We start from the raw sequence: 24349 nt of genomic DNA, 5'->3' as shown, positions 1-24349 counted from the left end.
TTGCGATTCTGATTTGCCTTTTTCTGATTCAACTGTGTTGTTCCCTTATGATATTCCCCAGAGTCCAAAGTGAAGGTTTGGGATGATTCCTGTAATTTTTTTTTTTTTAAGGTGAAAAATGTCCCTGTGATAGAGATGCAGGACCAACTGTTAAAGTTTATGTGAGGGTCTGTCTTTGGAGACAAAATGTATCCAAGGTACATGTAAAAGTTGAAGAGAGAAGACAAAACAACAGTGATGAAGGTGTGGAAGACAGGACAAAAGGATATTGAAGCCAGGAAAAATACGATGAAGCCCTTCAGGCTTTTATTCCCAGATACTTGTGATAAGATCCCATAGAGCTGCTATACAGGTATTATAAATTTGGCTTTAAACACTCTAGGAGCCAGGCTAAAATGGGACCATATAATAAGTTATGTGACTGGGGCAGAGGTGGTTAGAACAGAAGTACTATTGCTCTTGAAATAGAGAGCAGAGAAAAATCCATTCTCCCACCACTCTTATCACCCACTCACAACTCTCTCTGGGGACAACGTGAAGACCACTGAGGCTGACTGCGGTGGCTTATGCCTACAATCCCAGCACTTTGGCAGGCTAAGGCAGGAGGATTGCTTGAATCCCATCCTGGACAACAGAGGCAAATTATCCAGGGGTGGTGGTGCATGCCTGTAGTCCCAGCTACTTGGGAGGCTGAGGCAGGAGGATCACTTGAGCCCAGGAGGTTGAGGCCACAGTGAGCTGTGGTCATGCCACTGCACTCCAACCTGGCTAACAGAGCGAGCCCGTCTCTACAAATAAAAATAAACAAAAAACAAAACACACACAAAAAAATACTGTGCAGTGTCTTTCTAATCAAATTTTCTGATGTTCTTTTTTTTTTTTTTTTTTTTTTGAGATGGAGTCTCACTCTGTTGCCCAGGCTGGAGTGCAGTGGCTGGATCTGGGCTCACTGCAAGCTCCGCCTCCCGGGTTCACGCCATTCTCCTGCCTCAGCCTCCCGAGTAGCTGGGACTACAGGCGCCCGCCGCCTCGCCCGGCTAGTTTTTTGTATTTTTTAGTAGAGATGGGGTTTCACCGTGTTAGCCAGGATGGTCTCGATCTCCTGACCTCGTGATCCACCCGTCTCGGCCTCCCAAAGTGCTGGGATTACAGGCTTGAGCCACCACGCCCGGCCTCTGATGTTTTTATAACATAAGCATCAACCTTCTCCAAAGGCTGGGACTGTAGGGATGCAAGGAAAAACAACAGGCTGGCCTTCAAGAATTTTCTGATTTAATGAGGACAGGGAGTATCTTATTATCTAATTGATGGAGGAGATTGAATGGATGGCTTTGGGTGCGCATTTCCGTAGCAGGGAGATTTTTCCACATTTGAAGTAGGGTGCACGTGATCGGTCTACAGTGCAGTTCTGCAGAGAAACAGCCACTCCAGGACTTGTCTTCTGGAAAACATGAAGTGGCTAAGAGAGAAATGACTTGTGAAAGGGATCAAATGTGCCTCTGTTGGGGTTACAATAATTCATACTTATGAGAAAAGCGTGAAATCCATGAAACCAGATCGTGGTTCCTCAGTGAAGCGTGGAGAAGAGCATTAACTCCCAGGGAACAGATCACAGGGAAGGGCGGAGTGAAAGGCTGATAGCCCATGTCCCAGGACTGGGAAGAGCAGCTGCATCACAGAAAAACACCAGAAGCTTGCCTGGGAGATGCTGCCCTACTGCAGAAGACACATTCCTTCAGCATGAACAGCAGCAGCATCTTGCTGGGGTAAAGGAGAGAGGAAAACCAAAATAAAGGAATTAATTCCACCGCAACTTTCTCGAGGGAGTATCATCATATTTGTTTCTTCCATGGCAAAGCGCTTTTCAAATTAGCCACCACACACCTGGCTAATTTTTATTTTATTTTATTTTATAGAGACAGAGTCTCGCTCTGTCACCCAGGCTGGAGTGCAGTGGCCCACTCCGCCTCGCTGCAACCTCCACTTCCTAGATTCAAGTAATTCTCCCATGTCAGCCTCCTGAGTAGCTGAGATTACAGGTATGTGCCACCAGGTTGAGCTAATTTTTTTGTTGTTGTTTTTAGAGACATAGTTTCATTCACCATATTGGCCAAGCTGGTCTTGAACTCCTGACCTCAAATAATCTGCCCACCTTGGCCTCTCAAAATGCTGGGATTACAGGCATGAGCCACTGCGCCTGGCCTTACCTGGCTAATTTTTAATTTTTAAAATGTTTTTAATAGAGACGAGGTCTCACTATGTTTCCCAGGCTTGTCTCGAACTCCTGGCGTTAAGCGATCTTCCTGCCTTGGTCTCCTAAAGCGCTGGGATTACAGGCATAAGCCACCATGCCCAGACTATTTTTTATTGTCATTTGTCTGGCTTTGCCCTAGATACCTGGGTTAGGTGAATACTGGTACAGATGAAAGGTATTAGTATGTTCTGGAAGCAGCTCTGGAACGCCCCAAAGCAGAAATAGTAGCCAGCTTCTGAGTATCAGTGTAAGTTGGATATTTCCATCAGGGTAATGGAAACTTCACATTACAAACAGCCCCACTTCCATCCTTGCCCCCTTCTGCCACCATCCTCAGACAGAACAAGTGGCAGCTAGGAACATCAGCATCCCACGTTGGCCCCCAGCAGGACAGAGTGGCTTCTTGTCCTGGCCTCAGTTTTTCTTAAGTGACTTTCTCTCAGTAACTTGCTATTCCCCCTGGAGACTGGCCAGGCTACATTCTACCCAGAGCCCGCCCTCCCTCCCTCCCTCCTTTCCTCCCTCCCTCTCTTCCTTCCTTTCTTCTTTCTTTCTTTTTTTTTTTTTTTTGATGGAATTTCTCACTGTCTCCCAGGCTGGAGTGCAGTGACACCGTCTCAGCTCACTGCAACCTCTGCCTCCTGGGTTCGAGCGATTCTCCTGCCTCAGCCTCCTGAGTAGCTGGGATTACAGGCACCAGCCACCACGCCTGGCTAATTTTTGTATTTTTAGTAGAGACAGCGTTTCACCATGTTGGCCAGGCTGGCCTCAAACTCCTGACCTCAAGTGATCCGCCCGCCTCACCCTCCCAAAGTGCTGGGATTACAGGCATGAGCCACTGTGCCTGGCCAGGAGCACCACTTTCAAATACAAGCAACCCTGCCTTCTGTCCTCTTCCTCTTCCCCAGCTTTCCAGGGCTATCGCAATTCTATGGTAGGCAGATTCTCGCTGGAATCTTCAGTCACCCCACTTTTGATGTACTGTTAGGCACGCCAGATGCAGAAACATGACATCTGCTGGGTTGGGGCCACCTGGCTACTGGCTCACCCAATCATGCTGAGTTGCATCGGTTTGTTTTTATGGCTATCACAGCGCTCAATATTGTTGGAAGTTATCAATTACCTTGTATGTTAATTCACTTACAAGTTTACTGTCTATTTTCTCCCTCTAGAATAGAAAGTCCACAAGACCAGTGACCTTGCTTATCTCGTTGACGTCTGTATTTTCAAATGTTTTGAACAGTGTTTGGCACATATTAGGTACTCAATAAAGTTTTTATTGTTGTGAATAGAGGATGTAGTACATTCTGTTTTATTTTTTATTCATTTATTTATTTTTAAGACAAGATCTCACTCTGTCACCTAGACTGGAGTGCAGTGGCGCAATCATGGCTCACTTCAGCCTCCATCTCCCCGGCTCAGATGATTCTCCCATCTCACCCACCTGAGTAGCTGGGACTACAGTCTCACACCACCATGCCCGGCTAATTCTTATTTTTGTTTCTGTTTTGTAGAGACAGGGTCTTGCTATGTTTTCCAGGCTGGTCTCGAACTCCTCCTCCGCCTTCCAAAGTGCTGGGATTACAGGTGTGAGCCACCACACCCTGCCAGGATATAGTACATTTTAAATCAGAGAACTTAAAGCAATACAACACTACTGAATGTTTCACTGGGGAAACTTAGAGTAGCCAAAGGTCACCAGGAGCTGGACACTGAGTAAAGAGGCATGCAAAAGTATAAAAGGGAGCTGAGAGCAGTGGTTTTCAAACTGTGCCTCAGATGACTGCGAGGTGGTATCCCTGAGACCATTCCAGGGAGTCTGTAAGGTCAAAACTACTTTCATAATAATATTAGGATACTATTTGCCTTTTTCACTCTGTTTACATCTGCACGGATGGTGCAGAAGCAAAGACTGTACTTTTGGGTTAATTTCTGTTGTTCATTAGTATAGTTTTCTGAGCATGTAAAGCATCAAAAAAAAATAAAAATATGTATATTTTACAAAGCAAAAGGGAGTAAAACTGCTGTCATTTTAGCATGGCACCAAATTATTACCACATACTTATAGTAAAATGAATGTCAGTTTCACTTAAGAATGTCCTTGGTACATCAGTACAAATTAATTTCATTAAGCCTTGACCTTTATGTTCGTATCCATTTAATATCCTGTGTGACCACATGGGAAGGGCACAAAAGCAGTTCTGCTGAACAGTGAAGTATGTTAGTTTTCTTGAGAAAAAAACACTTGGTAATTGAATTGTGAGTTAACCTAACCATTTCTTTTTTCTTGGAACACTGTTTTTACTTTAAATTATGTAAGACAAACTACTATTATTTTAGACTTAGATATTTCAGAAATTCTTTCTCAAAAATGAATAAAGTGAGATTGTCACCTCAAGTAAAATAACAAAGAGTATTTGTTGCCAAAGATAAAATCTGAACTCAAGAGAAAATAAGAACTATAGAAAACTTATGTCTATCACAGTGAGCTTGACAGTTTCCTTATAGAGATCATCCTGATGAGATTGGTGGTAATATTGTTAAAAAATGATTTTTGATGTTGTATAATAAAATTTGTTGAAATTGAAAGATCTATATAACTCAGTGAACCAGTATCTTCCAAACGTTACAAAATCATGCATAGATAAAATGTATTCAAAGTGCAGAATAAATCGGTGGAATCCCTGTAACAGAGGAAAAACTCCATTGTTAAAGTTGCACAAAACTCCATTGTTAAGGCTGCAGATTCCACACTGAAATTAACTTCTGAGAAACTAGTACTTACTGAACTTAGGTATAGTGTCATACCATAAGCACCAATACCTAAAAAAGCTATTAAACTATTTCTCCCCTACACAGAGGCTGATTTTTCTTCACGAACTTCCACTAAAACAAGTTATTACAACAGGCTGAGTGTAGAAGCGGAGTGGCTATGAGAATCCAGCTGTTTTCTATTAAGCTAGACATTAAAGAGATCTGTAAACTGTAAATGACATCACTCTCCTCACCACATTTTTGTTTTGTTTTGCAAAATACATTTTTCATCAACTGTGTTATTTATATTAACATGTAATATATTACCTTTACTTTTATATGAATATTTAAGACTTCCTCAGCATTATTATTTTATTTATTTTATTTTGAGATTGAGTCTCACTCTGTCAACCAGGCTAGAGCACGGTGGCACGATCTCAGCTCACTGCAACCTCACCTCCCAGGTTCAAGCGATTTTCCTGCCTGCCTCATCCTCCCAACTAGGTGGGATTACAAGCGTGCACCACTATGCCCAGCTAATTTTTTTATTTTTAGTAGAGATGGAGTTTCTCCATGTTGGCCAGGCTGGTCTCGAACTCCTGACCTCAACTGATCTGCCCACCTCGGCTTCCCATAGTGCTGGGGTTATAGGTGTGAGCTACCACTCCCAACCCTGAGTATTATTTGTGAATATAGTAAACATCAATAACCCACACTTAAAAAGTCTTTTGGAATCCTCAATTTTTAAGAAAGTAGGTGGGTTCTGAGACCAAAATATTTGAGAACTTCAGATGCAGATTAGGCCTAAGAGAACTCGCCAGTGGCTCCACTGTACACGAGGCATTTTCTTCTCGCTTTTCTCTTTGAGGCCCAAGTCCACACAAATTAAACAAAATAGAAAAATTAAATGGGGCCAGGCACGGTGGCTCATGCCTGTAATCCCAACACTTTGGGAGACCGAGACAGGTGGATCGTTCGACTCCAGAAGTTCAAGATCAGCCTGGGCAACATGGTGAAACCTCATCTCTACAAAAAATACAAAAATTAGCTGTGTGTGGTGGCATGCCTGTAGTCCCAGCTACTTGAGAGGCTGAGGATCACCTGAGCCCAGGGAGGTTGAGGCTCCTGTGAGCCATGATTCTGCCACTGCATTCCAGCCAGGGTGACAGAAGGAGACCCTGTCTCAGAAAAAAAAAAAATATATATATATATATATATGTATGTATATATAAAAACCTAAATATATATGTAATATTTACTATATATGATTTTTGTATAATTATACATAATACTATATATAATTAAATATATAAATATATATTTAATATATATTTAATATTTACTAAATATATATTTATTACTAAATGTGTATATATACGTCTGAAAGAAACGGCTAATATTTCCTGGTGTGTCTTTGTGCCATAGAACATTGACTCTCATTTTCACCTCAGAACTATTCTGGAAGGCAATAGTTGATCAATCGCATTTTGATAGAGGAAGGAAGAGGCTCAGAACAGTTAAGTTGCCCAAGGTTACAGAGCTAGTAAGTGGATAATAGCCTCATAGGTTTTCTCAGCATTTCCCAGGAGACCAGGATGCATCTGATGATTATTGGAAATATTTAGGTCCAAAATACTTTTGCCTAAAGTATAAGCACAATTGAGGTGAAATATGGCTTTGATTTGTTTGAATTATCCCTATAACTGCCTTGGTATGGCTACTTTCCTGGGCCAGGGAAGACAATGGCATCACAGCGGTCCCCAAATTTCCTGCAAAATTCTATAAACTAGCTGGGCCTCTCTTTAAACTTCTTGGTATAAATCCTCTTCCAAAGGAAAAGGATGGTTGGAGTTATTTTTTGTCTTTTCCTTCTGTTTTTGTTCTGGCATTCTTTTGTGAGTATGGAACTGATTACTAAATAGGGTCAAACAGCTTGAGTTGGGCTTCCTGTGTGAATGTGAACAGTGCTGATTTCTAGCCTTGCATTTGATATGTTATCTGTGGCAGCTGTGGCCAACGTTGAAGTTTCAGATGGCTTCCTTCAATTTCCTGTATTGTTATAATTGTGGCTGTGTGTGCACATGTGCACGTGTGGGCAGAGAAAGCAGTGAAGACAGAAGAGAGGATGTTTCTCTGTGTTTACTTGGATTTTGTGAAAGGTTTTTAGTTAGATATTGAGAGGGCCACATGTTTCAATGGAAAGAGCCCTGGTTAGCAAAAAGGAAGGTCCTGTCTTGTCTGCCACTAATTGCCTGTGTGGTTTTTGGCAAATATTTAGTCCTGAGGCCCAATTCTGCTTCCTTATAAGGCCCCTTCCAGCTCTGAAATTTTGTAACTCTGGTTCCTACTCAGAGCTTCACTTTCCAACTCCCCACACTTGGCTGTTTTAAAACGTTTGTTTTGCCTCCTGATTTTACTTTCCATGCCTTTTTTGTTCTCCTCCACTTCTCATTACTATCCCATAGCCTTTTGGATTTAAGTTCTTCTAGAAAAGTTCCTCCTTTCTCAGCAATTATTTTTCAGCTTCCGTTGTCTCTGAAAAAAAATACTATAAAAGGTCGCCTTTATCTTGGAAAGAAGATCCAGAATGTGTTGGCTTCCTGTTTTGTTGGTGAGATGTGTAGAGCTTGGAGACTGGACTTGGGTCAGGATTCTCCGCTAAGCCTTACATGAGATAGCTCAGAGCTGCTGGTCTGCCAGCTATTTCTCTCTCTGCTCTGTTTTTATTAAACTCAAATAAGTTCAAATATGCATGATAGGCCAGGCGCGGTGGCTCACGTCTGTAATCCCAGCACTTTGGAGGCCAAGGCGGGTGGATCACGAGCTCAGGAGTTCGAGACTAGCCTGACCAACATGGTAAAACCCCATCTCTACTAAAAATACAAAATTTAGCCGGATGTGGTGGTGCGCGCCTGTAATCCCAGCCACTCAGGAGGCTGAGGCAGGAGAATCGATTGAACCTGGAGGCGGAGGTTGCAGTGAGTTGAGATCCCGCCAGTGCTCTCCAGCCTGGGTGACAGAGCGAGACTCTGTCTCTCTCTCTCTCTCTCTCTCTCTCTCTATGTATATAATAAAATATAAATATATATATTCAGGATAATGGCATATCTAATTCACCTGCTTTTATGGCCCAGGATGAACGTTTAAATGGAACCCGGAAATGAAACTTCTCGTTTTTCATCAGCTTCTAGTCCCAAGCTGATGGCGCCCCCAGAGCCTCCACAAGTGGGTCTGGCGCCATCTGGTGGTGGGATGCGCTGATGCTTTGCTGCCTGATGGACAGAAAACACAGTGCGTAATGAAGAAAACCTGTTGACTGAAATACACGCAGAGACTTAAACAAAGGACCGGTGACATTTGCAGCACATGACTCAGTAGCCCAAAAGCTCAAATTTGTTATTAAACATGCAAATTTGTGAAAGTTACAGAATCTTTGGGACCATGCAAAGTGAAGATTGATAGGTGTGTGCACTTTAGGCATGAGGCATGTTCAGTTTGTAAGTTTGTAGTGAGATGCTTGTTCTTAGTATGGAATCCAGATGTTGTCTGCTGGTAATTTATGCTCCTGTGCAAAACGTGGGCAAATTGATTAATTTTTATCAATCTCATTTCATCTTGTTCTCATCTGTAAGAGATCGTGTCTAAGGACCCTTACACGCTTTAAAAACTTTCAAGGAACCCCAAACATTGCAGTATTCTGATTTCCTCTAGTGATTGTATGTGCTTCACATCCACGCTTTCTTCCATCCTCCAAGAGTTTAATGTTATCAGGAGGTGTGGAGGTAATACTAAGAATTGCCATTTATTGGATACTGCTATGTTTTTTATACTATCTTAGGTAGTTTAACATTTTAAAAATTCTGGCTTACAAAAGTCTGTAACATAAGTATCACTGTGCTCATTTTACAGATAAGGCATGTAAAGCTTACTGCACTCTGCTTTCCATGTTCACAAACTAAAAGATAAATGAGAAACAAGGAAGAAATATGCTAATTGTCTTTATAATTCAACACAACACCATTTATAGTGCATTTACAGCTCAGTGCAATTTGCCACTTTGCAACAATACAAAATGTCAAGTATCCAAGCCACATCATCGCTCTATCTTCACATACTGATAAAGCTGCTGCCATACCGCAAGTGCAGGAAGAGTTTTAAAAATGCATTTTCCAGGGTGCCAGGGGAAACAAATATTTGCCAAGACCAGAGCTGGTATTTCACAAATCTCTTTTCTGTGAGCTGAGGAGTGAGGAGAGGTGGAGTGACAAGCCGTCAAGTGTAATTACCATGTCCCAGATGCTGATGCAAGGATGGCAAGTGGCAGAGGACTATTGGCAGCTGTCTCGGGCATGGCACCAGAGCAGCACTCCGTTTCTGTTGACCGGTTTGTTTGGGTCTTCCTTTTAAAAGTCGGTCATCCTTTCCCAAAGAGTGCTCTGTAAGGTGTTCGTACATTTTATATGGAAAATAAAGCTTTTTTTTTTTTTTTTGAGACGGAGTCTTGCTCTGTCACCCAGGCTGGAGTGCAGTGGCCGGATCTCAGCTCACTGCAAGCTCCTCCTCTCGGGTTCACGCCATTCTCCTGCCTCAGCCTCCCAAGTAGCTGGGACTACAGGCACCCGCCACTTTGCCCGGCTAGTTTTTTTTTTTTGTATTTTTTTAGTAGAGACGGGGTTTCACCGTGTTAGCCAGGATGGTCTCGATCTCCTGACCTCATGATCCGCCTGTCTCGGCCTCCCAAAGTGCTGGGATTACAGGCTTGAGCCACCGCGCCCGGCCCGGAAAATAAAGCTTTTGAATGAAATATTATGAGAAACAAGTGGCTGAATACAGTTAAATGGGTTTCTTTGCTCTAGTATAGGATTTCTTGAAACCTTTCGTGTGTCAATGTGTACTTTTAACATAATCTATAAATTAAATGTATTTTATTATATAAATTAAATGCAGGTGATAGGGTTTGGCTGTGTCCCCACCCAAATCTCATCTTGAATTGTAGTTCTCATAACCCCCATGTGAGTTGGGAGGGACCTGGTGGGAGGTAATTGAATCACAGGGGTGGTTAACCCCGTGCTATTCTCATGATAGTGAGTTCTCACGAGATCTGATGGTTTTATAAGGGGCTTTCCCCTTCTCTCAGCTTACATTCTTCTCCTTGCTGCTGCCATGTGAAGAAGGACATGTTTGCTTCCCCTTCCACCATAATTGTAAGTTTCCTAAGGCCTCATTAGCCATGTAGAACTGTGAGTCAATGAAACCTCTTTCCTTTATAAATTACCCAGTCTCAGGTATGTCTTTATTAGTAGTGTGAGAATGGACTAATCCAACAGGTCAAGGTTAAATAATTCAAATAACCCCAATAGCTGGGGAGCTGGGGATAAGGCAGAAAATGTAACCTTTCTCCCAGAGCTAGGAATCCTTCAACCTAACTACCTTAGCAGACTTGTGTGTGTGTAAATTTCCAAAACCTACCCTAGTAGCATCACCTCGCTTATGTGGCATAGTGCATTAAATCTGATGAATGTTGAAACAATGCTCTGTAGACGTCAAACAGCAACCCTGGTCCACACTTACATAGGGCAACAATGAACCCAGCAACAGCTTCTCTTTTGAGGAGGGCTTGTGCTCTCTAGGTGGTACACCTTCCTGCCGTTGCATCCTTAGGTCACTCACTTGGCTCCTCAAGACATTGAGGTTTGTTTCCAATGGTTGAAATGAATGATCAAACCCACACTGACTTGATATCCAGACAGACTTTCCTATATCATAGATATTAGTCATCAACATTTTAGGGCATAAATTATGTTTCAGAAGTCTATTGAGAATTCCTACGCTGCTAAACACTTGGGAAAATCCCAGACCCTGATGCATTGCATCTTACCATTTGCTTTGTTTTGTTTTTTGTTTTTTGAGACGGAGTCTCACCTCGTCACCCAGGCTGGAGTGCAGTGGCACGATCTCATCTCACTGCAACCTCTTCCTCCTGGATTCAAACAATCCTCCTGTCCCAGCCTCCCGAGCAGCGCCCGCCATCACACTGGCTAAGATCGCCCGGCTAGTTTTTTGTATTTCTTAGTAGAGACGGGGTTTCACCGTGTTAGCCAGGATGGTCTCGATCTCCTGACCTCGTGATCCGCCCGTCTCGGCCTCCCAAAGTGCTGGGATTGCAGGCATGAGCCACTGCGCCCAGCCACATCTTACCATTTTAATAGCAACATCTTTACTTTGTGCCTGGAACTTTACATGCAGGAACTTGATGAATCCTCCCGGCAGCCCTATAAAGGTAGGGGCATGTAACATCTTTGATGTATAGAAGATGAACTGAGTCAGAGAGTCGTTAAGCAACTTTCATCCCTACACAACTTCCAGAATCTCTTAGTGACTCCTACTGTTTCCCCTAGTTAGCTTTTGATTCTCTCCATGAGATCTGCTCTCAGAACTTCAGCTGATCCTGATGCAGCCTTGCTGACCTATGGAATTTCCCCTCCTTTTCCAGTGCTTACCTCTCATTAGGACCCATGGGTCATTCCTCTGAGCATGACACACTGGGGCAAGTGTCTGTGTCAAACTCTGTTAGAAGTTTCTATTTTAAGGTATAAAGAGAAAGAAGCAAAAAGCAAACTTTTATGTACACTCTGACTTCAGTTATGGGAAATGCATGGAAAAGAAAGCTGGAAGGAAAGACGGTGATGACATTGCATTAGAGTTGTAGGACAATGGATGGTTTTTTCTATTTTCTTAGTTTTATGAAATATGGTATATCAGTTATTAAATGAGAAAGGTTTACCTTCTTACTAATTTACATATTTCTTTCTAAAAACTGAAATACGTCTATCAACTCAGATGGTTACCAGGCAATATCACAAAATTTGCATTTTTTTTTTTTTGGAGGTGGAGTCTTGATGTGTTACCCAGGCTGGAGTTCAGTGGTGCAATCTCCGCTCACTACAAGCTCCACCACCCGGGTTTACACCATTCTCCTGCCTCAGCCTCCCGAGTAGCTGGGACTACAGGTATGTGCCACCACGCCAGGCTAATTTTTTGCATTTTTAGTAGAGATGGAGGTTCACTGTCTTAGCTAGGATGGTCTCGATCTCCTGACCTTGTGATCCGCCCATCTCAGCCTCCCAAAGTGCTGGGATTACAGGCATGAACCACTGTGCCCGGCCAATATGCAATATTCTTTAAAATGGTTACCATTTATCAATTGCTTAATAATTGTATCTTACATATGTAACCTTGAACCCCTGTAAGAACTGACCAAAGCAGCTATTATTATTATTATTATTATTATTATTATTGAGATGGAGTCTCACTCTGTCGCCCAGGCTGGAGTGGAATGGCACGATCTTGGTTCATGGCAACTTCTGCCTCCTGGGTTCAAGTGATTCTTTTGTCTCAGCCTCATGAGTAGCTGGGACTACAGGTGCAAGCCATCACACCTGGCTAATTTTTGTATTTTTAGTAGAGACAGGTTTCACCATATTGGCCAGGCTGGTCTGGAACTCCTGACCTTGTGTTCTGCCCTCCTCGGTCTCCCAAAGTGCTGGGATTACAGGCATGAGCCACTGCGCCTGGCCCAAAAGCAGCTATTATTATGCACTTTTTGAAGCTGAGGAAACCAAGACCTAGAGAAGGGCAGTGATTTTTTCCCAAGAACACATTGCTGGATTTACACGGCCAGGTTCATGTTACTTCAAAGTGATCATCGTCACCTAATCACTCACCTGGTAGAAACTTATTCTTTCCATTTTCAGGGTACCCAGAAATTTTGTTACTGTATCAAGATCACAGAAAGAATGTTTGAGACATCACCAGAATCTACAGCCTCTGATGGTACTCCTGGATTCAGCTTCTAGCATTACAGGTGTGCTAGCTTGTCTGCAAGATGGCACCCATGAGCCCTAAATTCCTGGATTGATGCTCTTGCCTAGTCCTCTATTGTGTCATATCAGGGTTGTTCCAAGTAACCAATAGAACACAGCAGAGGTGATGGCATGTCACAAAGTTAGGTCATAAAGGACATCATGGTTTCTATGTTGCTGGCTTTCTCTTGGATCATTTTCTCTGGAGGAAACCAACTGCGTGTTGTGAGAAGATTTAAGCAATCCAGGGCGAGATCTACATGGTAATGAACGGAGGCCACCAGCCGACAATCATGCCGGTGAGGGATTTTTAGAGGCAGACCCTCCAGCCCCAATCAGGCCTTCAGATTACTGCATCCCACATAGATTACAACGTTGTGAAATGACACTGAGTCAGACTCATCCAGCAAAACCACCGAACTCCTGACCCACAGACACTGAGATAAAGGTTGTTTTAAATCACAGAGTTTTGGGGGTAATTAGTCACACAGTGATAGATAATTGATAGACATTGCAGATAACTTGTCTCTTTAGTCCGCAAGACTTTAGACAGAGAGGAACTCTACTTGAAGATCTATTCTTAAAGAACTACACCTGGTCAGGCAGAGTGGCTTATGCCTATAATCCCAACATTTTGATAGGCCGAGGCAGGATGATTGCTTGAGCCCGAAAGTTTGAGAACAGCCGGGGAAACATGGTGAAACCCCATCACCACAAGAAACTTTCAAAAAATTAGCCAGCCATTATGGTGTGTGCCTGTCATCCCAGCTACTTGGGACGCTGAAGCAGGAGGATTGCTTGAGTCCAGGGGTCAAGGGGTCAAGGCTACAAGTGAGCTGAGATTGCACCACTGCACTCCAGACTGGGCAACAGAGTGAGACTCTGTCTCAATTAAAAAAAAAAAAAAAAAAAAGAACTACACCTGAGAAGACTTCTCTGTATTGGGATCTGATTTAAATAATTACATCCTGGACTTCAAACCTAGATATCCTGTACAAGCTTGAGACTTTTGGGAGGAGTTGAGAGGAATGAGAGTATTTTACATGTGGGAGAAATAGAAATAATTTGTGGCCAGATGGTGGACTGTGATGATTTAAAATACATCCACCGATTATTTAATATTCCTTTCAAAAGATGGAACATAATTCCCCTCCACCTGAATATGGGCTGGAGTTAGTGACTCGTTTGTGGTAAATAGAATGTAGAAGTGATTGTGTGTGATGTCAGAGACTAGGTCATAAAAGTGATGGTGTTTTCCAGTTTGCTGTTACTCTTGGATGATCTGCTCTGGGGATAGTTGTGAGTAGACCTCCAGCCCATAGCCATGTGAGTGAGCCTTTTGAAGAGTGGACCTTCCAGGCCCAGTCAAACCTTCAGGTGACTGCAGCCCCAGCCAACATCTTGGGAGACCCTGAGTCAGAACCCCTGCTAAGTCACTTGCAGATCCCTAAGCCTCAGAAACTGTGAAGAAAAAAAAATGGATGTGGTTTTAAGCCCTAAGTTTGGGGCATAGTTTTTTTTTTTTTTTTTTTTTTTTTGAGACGGAGTCTCGCCCTGTGTCACCCAGGCTGGAGTGCAGTGGCGCGATCTCGGCTCACTGCAAGCTCCGCCTCCCAGGTTCACGCCATTCTCCTGCCTCAGCCTCCGAGTAGCTGGGACTACAGGCGCCCACCACCACGCCCGGCTAGTTTTTTGTATTTTTAGTAGAGACGGGGTTTCACCATGTTAGCCAGGATGGTCTCGATCTCCTGACCTCGTGATCCACCCGCCTCGGCCTCCCAAAGTGCTGGGATTACAGGCTTGAGCCACCGCGCCCGGCCTTGGGGCATAGTTTGTTATGCAGCAATACATAATATGTCTGATATGGTTTAGCTGTGTCCCCACCCAAATCTCACCTTGAATGGTAGCTCCCATAATTCCTTCATGTTGTGGGAGGGACCCGGTGGGAGATAATTGAATCATAGGGTGGTTTCCCCCGAACTGTTCTCATGGTAGTGAATCAGTCTCATAAGGTCTGATGGTTTTATCAGGGGAAACCCCTTTTGCTTGGTTCTCATTCTCTTCTCTTGTTTGCTGCCATGTGAGACGTGCCTTTCACCTTCCACCATGATTGTGAGGCCTCCCCAGCCATGTAGAATAGTGAATCCATTAAACCTCTCTTTTTTTTTTTTTGGTAAATGGTCATGTCTTGTATATGCTTTTATCAGCAGCATGAAAATGGACTAATACAATGTTATTGCTGAAAATTTGCCTTATAATATTTTCATATTTGGATGAGAAAAAAGATTTTGGATAAATCGAAGCAAACTCTTTTCATCCTAAGATAACAGAAACAGAGTAATTTGCCTCTATTCTTACTCCTATTTTGTCCAATATAAGCCCAGAAATGCCTTTTGTCTTTATTGTCTAATTTTTTTATTGTAGAAATGTATTCAATCACTATATTTAGTTTAGAGAAGTTTGCTGTAAACAGAATATTCACAATTTTTTAAAATATATATTTTCTGAATAGCTACTTTATAATGTACACTGGGCATCCAGAGGCTATAAAGATGAATGAGGTGCAGTTATTGTCTTCATGGAATTTAACCTACTCATGGACTATTAAATAATTTTAAAATAGTAATATATATTAAAGTACCAAATGCCATATATCCATATATTCTAAATTGTGTATTATCCTTTTACTCCTGTCTTTTCAACTTAGCCTTTGCAACTGAAATCTTTCCTAAATTTTAAGTACATTTTATTTTAAAAAATATTTTAGAGATGGAGTCTCACTATGCCACCCAGACTGGTCTTGAACTCTTTGCCTCAAGCAATCCTCCGGCCTCAGCCTTTCAAAGTCCTGGGATTACAGGTGTGAGTCACCGCACCCAGCCAATTCATTTAAAGCTGAATATACCACCAGGGGTGGTGGTGTATGCCTATAGTCCCAGCTACTCCAGCTACTCAGAAGGCTGTGACAGGAGAAGCCCTTGAGCCTAGGAGTTCTGGACTGCATTACAACCTGGGAGACAGAGCAAGACCCCATCTCTTAAATATATATATATATATAAAATACAAAGTAAAAAACTCACATATCAAAGTGTGTACTCCTGAATTCACACAGTGACACACCCATGTATCCACACAGTGACCCACCCCTGTATCCACAATTAGATTTGGGAGCAGAACATTACCCAGCCTGTATCCTGAGGAGCTGCTATTTTGCCTTCCACTGCCATATAAAAATTTTGCCAGTTTTTGAAATTTGTGAATGGAATGATATATGTGATTTTTGGTTTGGCTTCTTTCACTTAAGTTTCGCTTGTGAGATTTACTTTTGCTGTTCAGGGTAGCAGTAAATTCCCATAGCTCTATTACATTAAATTATATGAATACACTTATATAAACACACTTGTCCATTCTACTGTTGATGGAAAATTCGATGATTTCTAGGTTTGGGCTATAATGAAAAGTACTGCTAGGAACATACACGTACATATCTTTTGGTAACATAGGACTCTTTTTATCTGGTCTACACTGGCAGTGGGAATCGCTGGGTCATAGTGTACTGTCTTAGATTGCACTTTTAGCTCAGCTCTGTCTCCCTCTCTATGTCCTTGCTGTCTGACTTTTCAGTATCTCCTATTAGTGGAGTTTCAAGTTTTTCCACATCTTGTTCCACATCTGCAGCAACATTTGATATTATAACTCTTTTTTTCATTTGAGATGTTCTTGAGTGTTTTATTATTTATTTTTTACCTAGGTTTTCTCCTGTGCTTGATAAGTCTGAAGGAATCAGAGAGACAGAGACTGTGTAAAATATAAACTGCTCCTGAGTCTGAAATAGGATGCATTAGAAGATGTAACAAGTTGTTTGAGAGACCCTTGTTCTCCCTGAACAACCAGATTTGTCCGAAGTCCTACCTGGTTACCAAGTCGTTAGTTACCAGTTGTTTGTTGGTTGACTAATTAGTATCAACTCAGCATCGGTCCGTTCTGTATGGATGTATATGTATATATAAAAGACATATATTTAAATATATATAAGGATGTGTATTTATTTATTTATTTATTTATTTATTTATTTATTTATTTATTTTTGAGACGTAGTCTCGCGCTGTGTCACCCAGGCTGGAGTGCAATGGCGCGATCTCGGCTCACTGCAAGCTCCGCCTCCCAGGTTCACGCCATTCTCCTGCCTCAGCCTCCGAGTAGCTGGGACTACAGACGCCCACCACCACGCCCGGCTAGTTTTTTGTATTTTTAGTAGAGACGGGGTTTCACCATGTTAGCCAGGATGGTCTCGATCTCCTGACCTCATGATCCACCCGCCTCGGCCTCCCAAAGTGCTGGGATTACAGGCTTGAGCCACCGCGCGCGGCCAAGGATGTGTATTTAAATGTGCTGATGGCTGGGTGTGATGGCTGACACCTGTAATCCCAGCACATTGGGAGGCCAAGTTGGGAGGATCGCTTGAAGCCAGGAGTTTGAAACCAGCCTGGGCGACATAATGAGACCTCCTGTCTACAAACAAACAAAATAGCTGGGTGTAGTGGCACACACATGTAGTCCCAGCTACTCAGGAGGCTGAGGCAGGAGGATCGCTTGAGCCCGGGAGATGGAGGTTACAGTGAGCTATGATTGCATCATTGCACTCCGGCCTGGGCAACACAGCAAGACCCTGTCTCTGAAAATAAAATAATAATAATAATAATAGTAATAGTAGTAATAATAATAATAATAAATTGTCCTGGGCAGATGAGGATTTTGATTCAGCATCCGGCTTTCATTGTCCAGAAGAGGGCAGCCTCGTTCCACATTTTGTCTGTAGGCCTCCCTGCAGCCACCTCCTCCCTCCTCTGTTTGTTAAAGGGCAGGCTTTATTTGTTAAGTGCATTACAGCCTCCTGGGCAGCCAGGTGGGAACTTGGGAGGTATTTTTTCTCTTTGTTCTTTCTGGCTCTCTAACCAGATTCTAGTTAATTCCACCTGAGTTCTGGACGTGTCCTAGTTTCATTTCTAGACCTGCTGTCCCAGCTCCCTACTGTGTCTCCCAACCTCCTGCTGTAGACCCCTCAAATCTCAGAGCCTCCCCTCCCCTCCCTCACCTTCTCTCTATTCCAGAGGAATGTTTCCAAAGCACGTGCTCAAAAACGTTCCAAGGCTGTCCAGCATTTGAAGAAATAAATACGTGTGATTAGGTTAAAGTCTAAATCCCCCGGTGGCATTCTTGGCCCCTAAGAATCAAACTGCAATCTACTTCTCCACTTTCCTCTGCTTGTACTCCCCTCAAAAAACCCACGTTTCCATGGAGTAAGCAGAACTAGGGTTTGAACAACTCTAGGTCCGAGTCCAGATGCAAAGCTCAATGTCTTTACTTTCCATCCATATGACCGTGGCAAGGAACTTAACCTCTATGAACCCTGGTTTTCATATCACTAGATGGGGCTCAGTGGTACCTGCCCCTCATGGTTGGTGTAACAAATAAACGTTGCTACGAATGTAAGAGTTCCTGGCATAAACTGACCACATGATAAATGGTACTGTCATTGTCATCATCATCAATTTACTTAATTTACTCTGAGCTTCGCTTCTTCTCTGCCATTGGCCAAATTCCCTGCTCTCCTGCCCTACTGAGATTTCACCTTGTGAGGTCCAGCCTTGTGTCACCTTCTTTATGATAACCCTCTTCCTCCCCCAGCATCCCAGCGTTTACTGCTACTTCTGAGCACCCTCATTCAGAGTCAGGTAAAAATTCGTTCACCCAGGTTTACCGGGCACCCCCAACAGCGCCAGCACTATGCAGGTACTACAGTGAAAGAGGCAGACAAATCCCTGCCATGGTGACAGGTATACTCTCATAGAGAAATATACTTAAATAAATAAATAAATAAATAAATATGGGTGATGAGTTTCAAAAGGAAATTCACGTAACTCTGAGACCACAGAGCAGGAAAATAGCTTAGTGTCTCTTCTGTATCAGGGGCAGGGGCCCCAAAGGCCTACCTCGGAAAGGCACGTCGAAGCTGAGTTGGAAGCGTGATTAAGTCAGGCCAACTGAGGAGTGGAATCACATTCTAGAAAGAGAGAACTGTGCCCCTCTTATCTTTCCTGCCAATTTTAAATTCTCCAAGATCAGACACTGAATTTTTTCCCATAAAATCTCCAGCAGAGCGTGGAAAGGCCCTTGCCTATAGGAATTCGTCAGAAATTGATGAACAAAAAAATGCAAAGAAATGGCAATTTTTAAAATTGAAGTCTTTAAAACGATAGGGAAACAAGTTCTTTCCGTTCCTGTGTTTTCTGTCCCTTTCTCGGGGTGGTTACATATTTTGAGTCCCAAGATGATATGGTAATGAAAAACTCTAGTTCTTCACAGACCACCTCTTTTGAGGGCCGAAAGCTCACAAGATGGCTTGGGTGAGGGTTGCTTCAGGACAGCTTCTTACCCCCGAAGCAGGAGAGTTCCACCCGTGTGGGGTGTGCAGGTCACTTTCTCCATCACACCGAAGTTCCTTCCTTAGCCAAACAAGAGTATAGGGTTGAGTCAGACACCCTAACAATCACCTTCTCCTGGAGTCATCTTATTTCCTGGAACTTTGGGGCTCAACTACATTTGTTTTAATGAGAAGCTTTTAGTTGCCTCTGGGGTGGGGACAGTGCTCCCCCACGCAGCAAGAACCAGGCCTGTGGAAGTGGCCCCCCCATGCAGTTTGAAGGTGGCAGCTCCACTCACTCTATGCCAAGCATGGACACAGGAATCGTCGCCAAGCTTCCCGGGCAGGCAGGCCAGGGCTCAGGCTCAGCGCAACATCCGGGGCTATTCCAAGTCAGGTTTCTTCCACTCCTGGGCAGCATCTTGGGGGCTCAAGTTCACAGCTGCGAACAGCTGCTGGCGAGTGGGGCTGTTCCCACCCTCCCCTCAATGCAGTGTCTCCCTGGGTAAACCCTTTGAGGGCCCTGGCCTCTGAAAGATGGGTGGGGTTCACTTCAAAGTGGCTGTGAGTTCTCTTCTGCAGCAAGAGAGCTCTAACAGAGGCCTGCCTACCCTGATTTTTCAGGGGTGGGGTGTTTGGAAGGAAGGGATATCTCTATCTCAACTTATCACACCCTTCATTTTCAGTTATTGTGAGCTGTTTCATTGTAAGAGAAAGAAAAACTTGTAACTGATCGTCAAACATCATTCACTGGTGGTTTTCGTTTTTACACTTGGACGTTTAACCCCGAGGACCAAGTCCACATGATTAGTTTTCATCAGTATTCAAACAAACATCTAGCAAATAAATAAAAGCGTATTCTTCACACCTGAGGTGTCAGAGAAGGTGGAGAGAGGGCACTTGGTCCTAAGGGCCTGAGAGGAGAGGTTATCTCCTAAGAGGACACCTACGATGCAGGAAGTCAATGAAACTGGGACATGACCCTCTATTGCCAGCTGATCCCAGGAGCTGAGTTCCATCAGCCAGGGCCGGGTCTCTTCCTCCCCACAAGGCTGAAGGCAGGCGGGCAGTCGGTGGTGGGCAGGAGAGCTCCTCTGTTGCTCATTTAGAGTAGGTCCTTTAAAATGGCAAATGATTGTTTGTTTCTGGAGGTCAGGGCAGGGGGTGACATGGAGGATAAAGATACTGTGGTCCCTCGATATCTGTGGGGAGTTGGTTCCAGGACGCCCTCAGATACCAAATCCACGGATGCTCAAGTCCCTGATATAGAAATGATGCATAGCATTTGCATATAACTGACACACATCCTCCCTTAGCCATTAAATCATCTTCAGGTTCCTTATAATACATCACACAGTGTAAACAGTTGGTATACTCTATTGTGTAAGGAATAATAACGGGAAAATGTTCGTACGTGTTAGCACAGACACAATCTCCTTTCTTCAAATATTGCGTGAATCTACTGAGGTGGAACCCAGGGATGGGGAGGGATGACTGTGCTAGGTAGGAAAGTGACTGGAGCTGGAATGGCCTTGGTCAACTATCCCTCTTAACAAAAAATTGGTGGAGACACATAAGGGAAAACTTGTGGCTGATGCAGAATGGTTTTTTAACTGCTAAATTGTAAAGGTGTAAAACGAGTAGTGCTGTAAAATACCCTAAATGCAAAGGGCTGTAGATGGTGAAAGGGGAGAAGATCAACGTGGAACTGTGGGATCAGGGGCATTTCTTTGCAGATGGGACCTGAGTGGGCTGCAGTGTGACAAAGATCTGGATGGATGCATAGGACAACTCTCTGGAGGAATGCAAACGCAGGTGTGTGTGGAGGAATGCAGAAGAAAGCATATGGATCTGGTTCTTGCCTTTGGAAGTCACTCCTTCTCGGAGTCAGCGGCTCCCAAGGTTTCTGGTATCTCAAGCATCTGCTGCTTTTCCTTGCACACACGTGCACTTGCATGGGATTATCTTCTGTGCCCTGCATCTGGGATGGGGTGGGGAGTGAAGTGTACTGACGTTGACAGTTTCTTTCTGATTTTACCCATTGAGAAAACTGTAAAACCCACTATACATCTGTTAAATATATAATTTTAAAGCTGAATTTATGCTTAGATATTTCAAAAATAGAAAAGGAGCACAAAGATGGAAGAAGGGATGGCTTCTAAAGACAATAACTAGCAATGTTTTTAAACTGGGAGGTTTCTAGCAGAGTACAAAGCACAGGACTGAGGTCTCACTGATTCTTGCCAAAGGTCAGCACAGAGTGAATTTTATTTGTCATGATTTTTGTCTTTCAAGCAGCCACCTGAGGGCCAAACTGATGCTCAGGGAGATGGAGTAGCTTCGTCCATCACAGGTGAGAAGCCGTCAAGCTGCGCCATGTCAGGGCACCATCTGCTGCAAGATTGCATCCCTCTGAGTGGCATGAGAGCCACAGCAGGGCCGGCGCAAATCCTCCCTCGTTTCACACCCCCATGCTGGTAATGAGCTGACAAGCTGCAGATGGAGCAGGTCAGGAAAGAGAACAAACTTGCCTACCTCCCAAGCAACATACAAAAATGACATCCTTTCTAGATTAGGACCACATTTGCACGCATCCACTTTTGGATAGTCTAATACATCTTTATTAATCTCCAAATATGTATTTTTGGTCAATAACATTATTTTAATAACCATTAAAGATAATCTAGTATTAAATGGTTAATTTTGCTTCCCTTAGATAAAGATAACAGAATTCAAATACGCACTTGCCCCGTCTGGTTGAAGTGTAGTGAGAGCTGACTGTGTGAACTAAATAATGCTTGTCCTGTACAGAATGGAGAAGAAAAGCAAAATTTTGTTCACCTGGGAGCCCATATTTTAAAAAATGCATTGATACCTAACTTAAATAATTGAATACATATCATAAACATACAAATTACACCATTTAAAATATACTTACTACAAAAAGATCCTGAATATTTTTGGTTAATGCAAATAAAATTTCTTCACATTATTTTAAGAGTCAAAATATTTTACATCAATTTGTGCTTTTAAAACTATTGCTAGCTTCCCCTGGGAAAAGCCAAAATAACTGTATATTGTAGAAAAAAGTTTTTGCACTTTTGACCCAAATACACATATCAACACAAGAAGAGGCACAATAACATCTAATAATTGTTTTACATTTCCCTGAAACAGACAAACAAACAAAACCTAGTTATTCAATGAAATACATTTCTATGGTAATTGCTAATTTGATGTTTTCACACGTGCACAAAAGAACTACTTTTTCTTGGTCACTAACGACAGCAAACCCTAGATGTCTAGGAATATATATATGTGTCATATATATATTTACATACATACATATTTAAGAGAGCATATGAAGAAAATAGGACAGTTTGCACATACATATTCAAAGCCTCTCAGAAATTCCACTTAGGTCCACATTAGTGAGCCTTAATGTATTGCCAGCGTTCTGTGTAAATAACCAGAGAAGTAAAACAAACTTTAGTAGTAGAGTCCCTCCTTGTACATTAATAGAAAATCTAGTTATAAGTGGTATGATTCGCTCATAAGAGGTCAGGAGTTCAAGACCAGTCTGGCCAATATGTTGAAAGCTCGTCTTTACTTAACAAAAAATAAAAAAATTAGCCAGGAGTGGTGGCACGTTCCTGTAATCCCAGCTATTTGGGAGGCTGAGGCACGAGAATTGCTTGAACCTGGGAGGCAGAGGTTGCAGTGAGCTGAGATTGCACTACTGTACTCCAGCCTGGGTGACAAAGACATGGTCTCAAAAAAAAAAAAAAAAAAAAAGAAAGAAAGAAAAAAAAGAGAAAAGTGCTTATCACTTAACCAAATTCTTGCTAAGGGAATGTAAATATAACTGTACCTTCTTCAGGGAATTCATCGTCAGGGTACACTGGCTTAACTGCAGTGACTCACTCGTTTTTCAATGTGGAGGTAATATTCGTAGAAAAATCAATATTCCATGTGGAGAAAATGTTTTTTTCCTGTGGATGAATTACTGATTAATTGGGTTGGAGTAAACTTTACTTTCTGCAGCTCTAGTATTTATTTGTCAAATGAAGATCCAATCTGGCAATCATCTCTTACAAATGGTCCATCAGATTGGTCAGATAGATTATTCTATAGCTCCAATCCCTCCCAGATAAAGTCATTGATTATCTGTATATACTCAATTGGGGAAGACCCGCATCACGAGAGGACAGAGTATGTGATGTAACAGAAACGATTCCCACCGCTATTAATGTGTCATAGACAGTGGGATCCCTGGGGAATGAAAAATAGGACAATTCAGCTAGAATTTTCTCTTTGATCAACTCTCTTCAGTTTCTGATTGTGCTCTCAAGCTGAGCCCTTTCTATTTGCATTACAATTTCAATCCTTGGTTGGTGAGAGTTCTTTTTCAATGTTTGTACTTCAGTTTTGTAGATAACTGAGGTTGCAGATATGGAGTTTATACTGTCAAAACAATCATCAAATAATCAAAATAATCATAATTTTGAGTCAAGATTGGAACAAGAGGAGTTAAGCATTATGGTTGTTTGAGGGTCTGTTAATGCTTCTCTGATTCCCTTCCACTTTCGTGGTTTTCCCATATGCTGGACGCGTGTATAATAACACTTACCTCATACGCCTCTTGATGGAATGAAGCCTGTATCGTGCATTTTTCTTTGGAGAAAGATTACAATTATGGCATTTGAAATCCAAATATATATCTAGGGAATGTGGGAATTACTTGTCATTATGTAATTTCTTATGAAAGCTTTGTCTAAAATAGCAGATTGCAGAACAGAAAAAATCGGGTGCAATTGCAGGAAATGAGACTGAAAAATAATTCAGAGTTAGTTTATGAAGGGCCTGAATGCTATCCAAAGGAGTCTGCGTTTATTCTGTATTTTTCTGAAATATATCTCACAGAACACTTGTGCTACCGGATGTTAATATGTCTAAGGCAGGCTAGATTAAGTCTAAGTTTTAGTAGTCCTTAAATATGCTAATATGCATCGTGATTCTCTAAGGGAGGGTTTTTTGTTTTTTGGTTTTTTCCTC

The 24349-nt window shown here is 42.6% G+C and overlaps 2 long non-coding RNA genes across 5 annotated transcripts in view; one reads left to right on the top strand and one right to left on the bottom strand.

Moving 5' to 3' along the window:
- Positions 1–1255: 1255 nt before the first annotated feature.
- Positions 1256–13169, bottom strand: LOC110743910. The gene is made up of 2 exons (XR_002523702.1): positions 12733–13169; positions 1256–1761 (listed from the first exon to the last, which is right to left on the bottom strand). It is a non-coding gene; the product is annotated as an uncharacterized LOC110743910 (long non-coding RNA).
- Positions 13170–13770: 601 nt separating this feature from the next.
- The window catches only part of LOC103886637, a 49305-nt gene continuing 38726 nt past the window's right edge, over positions 13771–24349 (top strand). For 2 of the 4 annotated variants that reach the window (XR_004185737.1, XR_004185739.1), the window contains exons 1-2: positions 13771–14247; positions 21593–21647. This is a non-coding gene — a long non-coding RNA (uncharacterized LOC103886637). Of the gene's footprint in view, positions 14248–21589; positions 21648–24349 lie in introns of all 4 variants that reach the window. The other 2 variants (XR_004185736.1, XR_004185738.1) reach the window with 1 other exon arrangement.

The sequence above is a fragment of the Papio anubis genome, chromosome 8 (assembly GCF_008728515.1).
Source record: "Papio anubis isolate 15944 chromosome 8, Panubis1.0, whole genome shotgun sequence".
NCBI classification, from domain to species: domain Eukaryota; kingdom Metazoa; phylum Chordata; class Mammalia; order Primates; family Cercopithecidae; genus Papio; species Papio anubis.
This window is presented reverse-complemented; position numbering and strand designations above follow the sequence as displayed.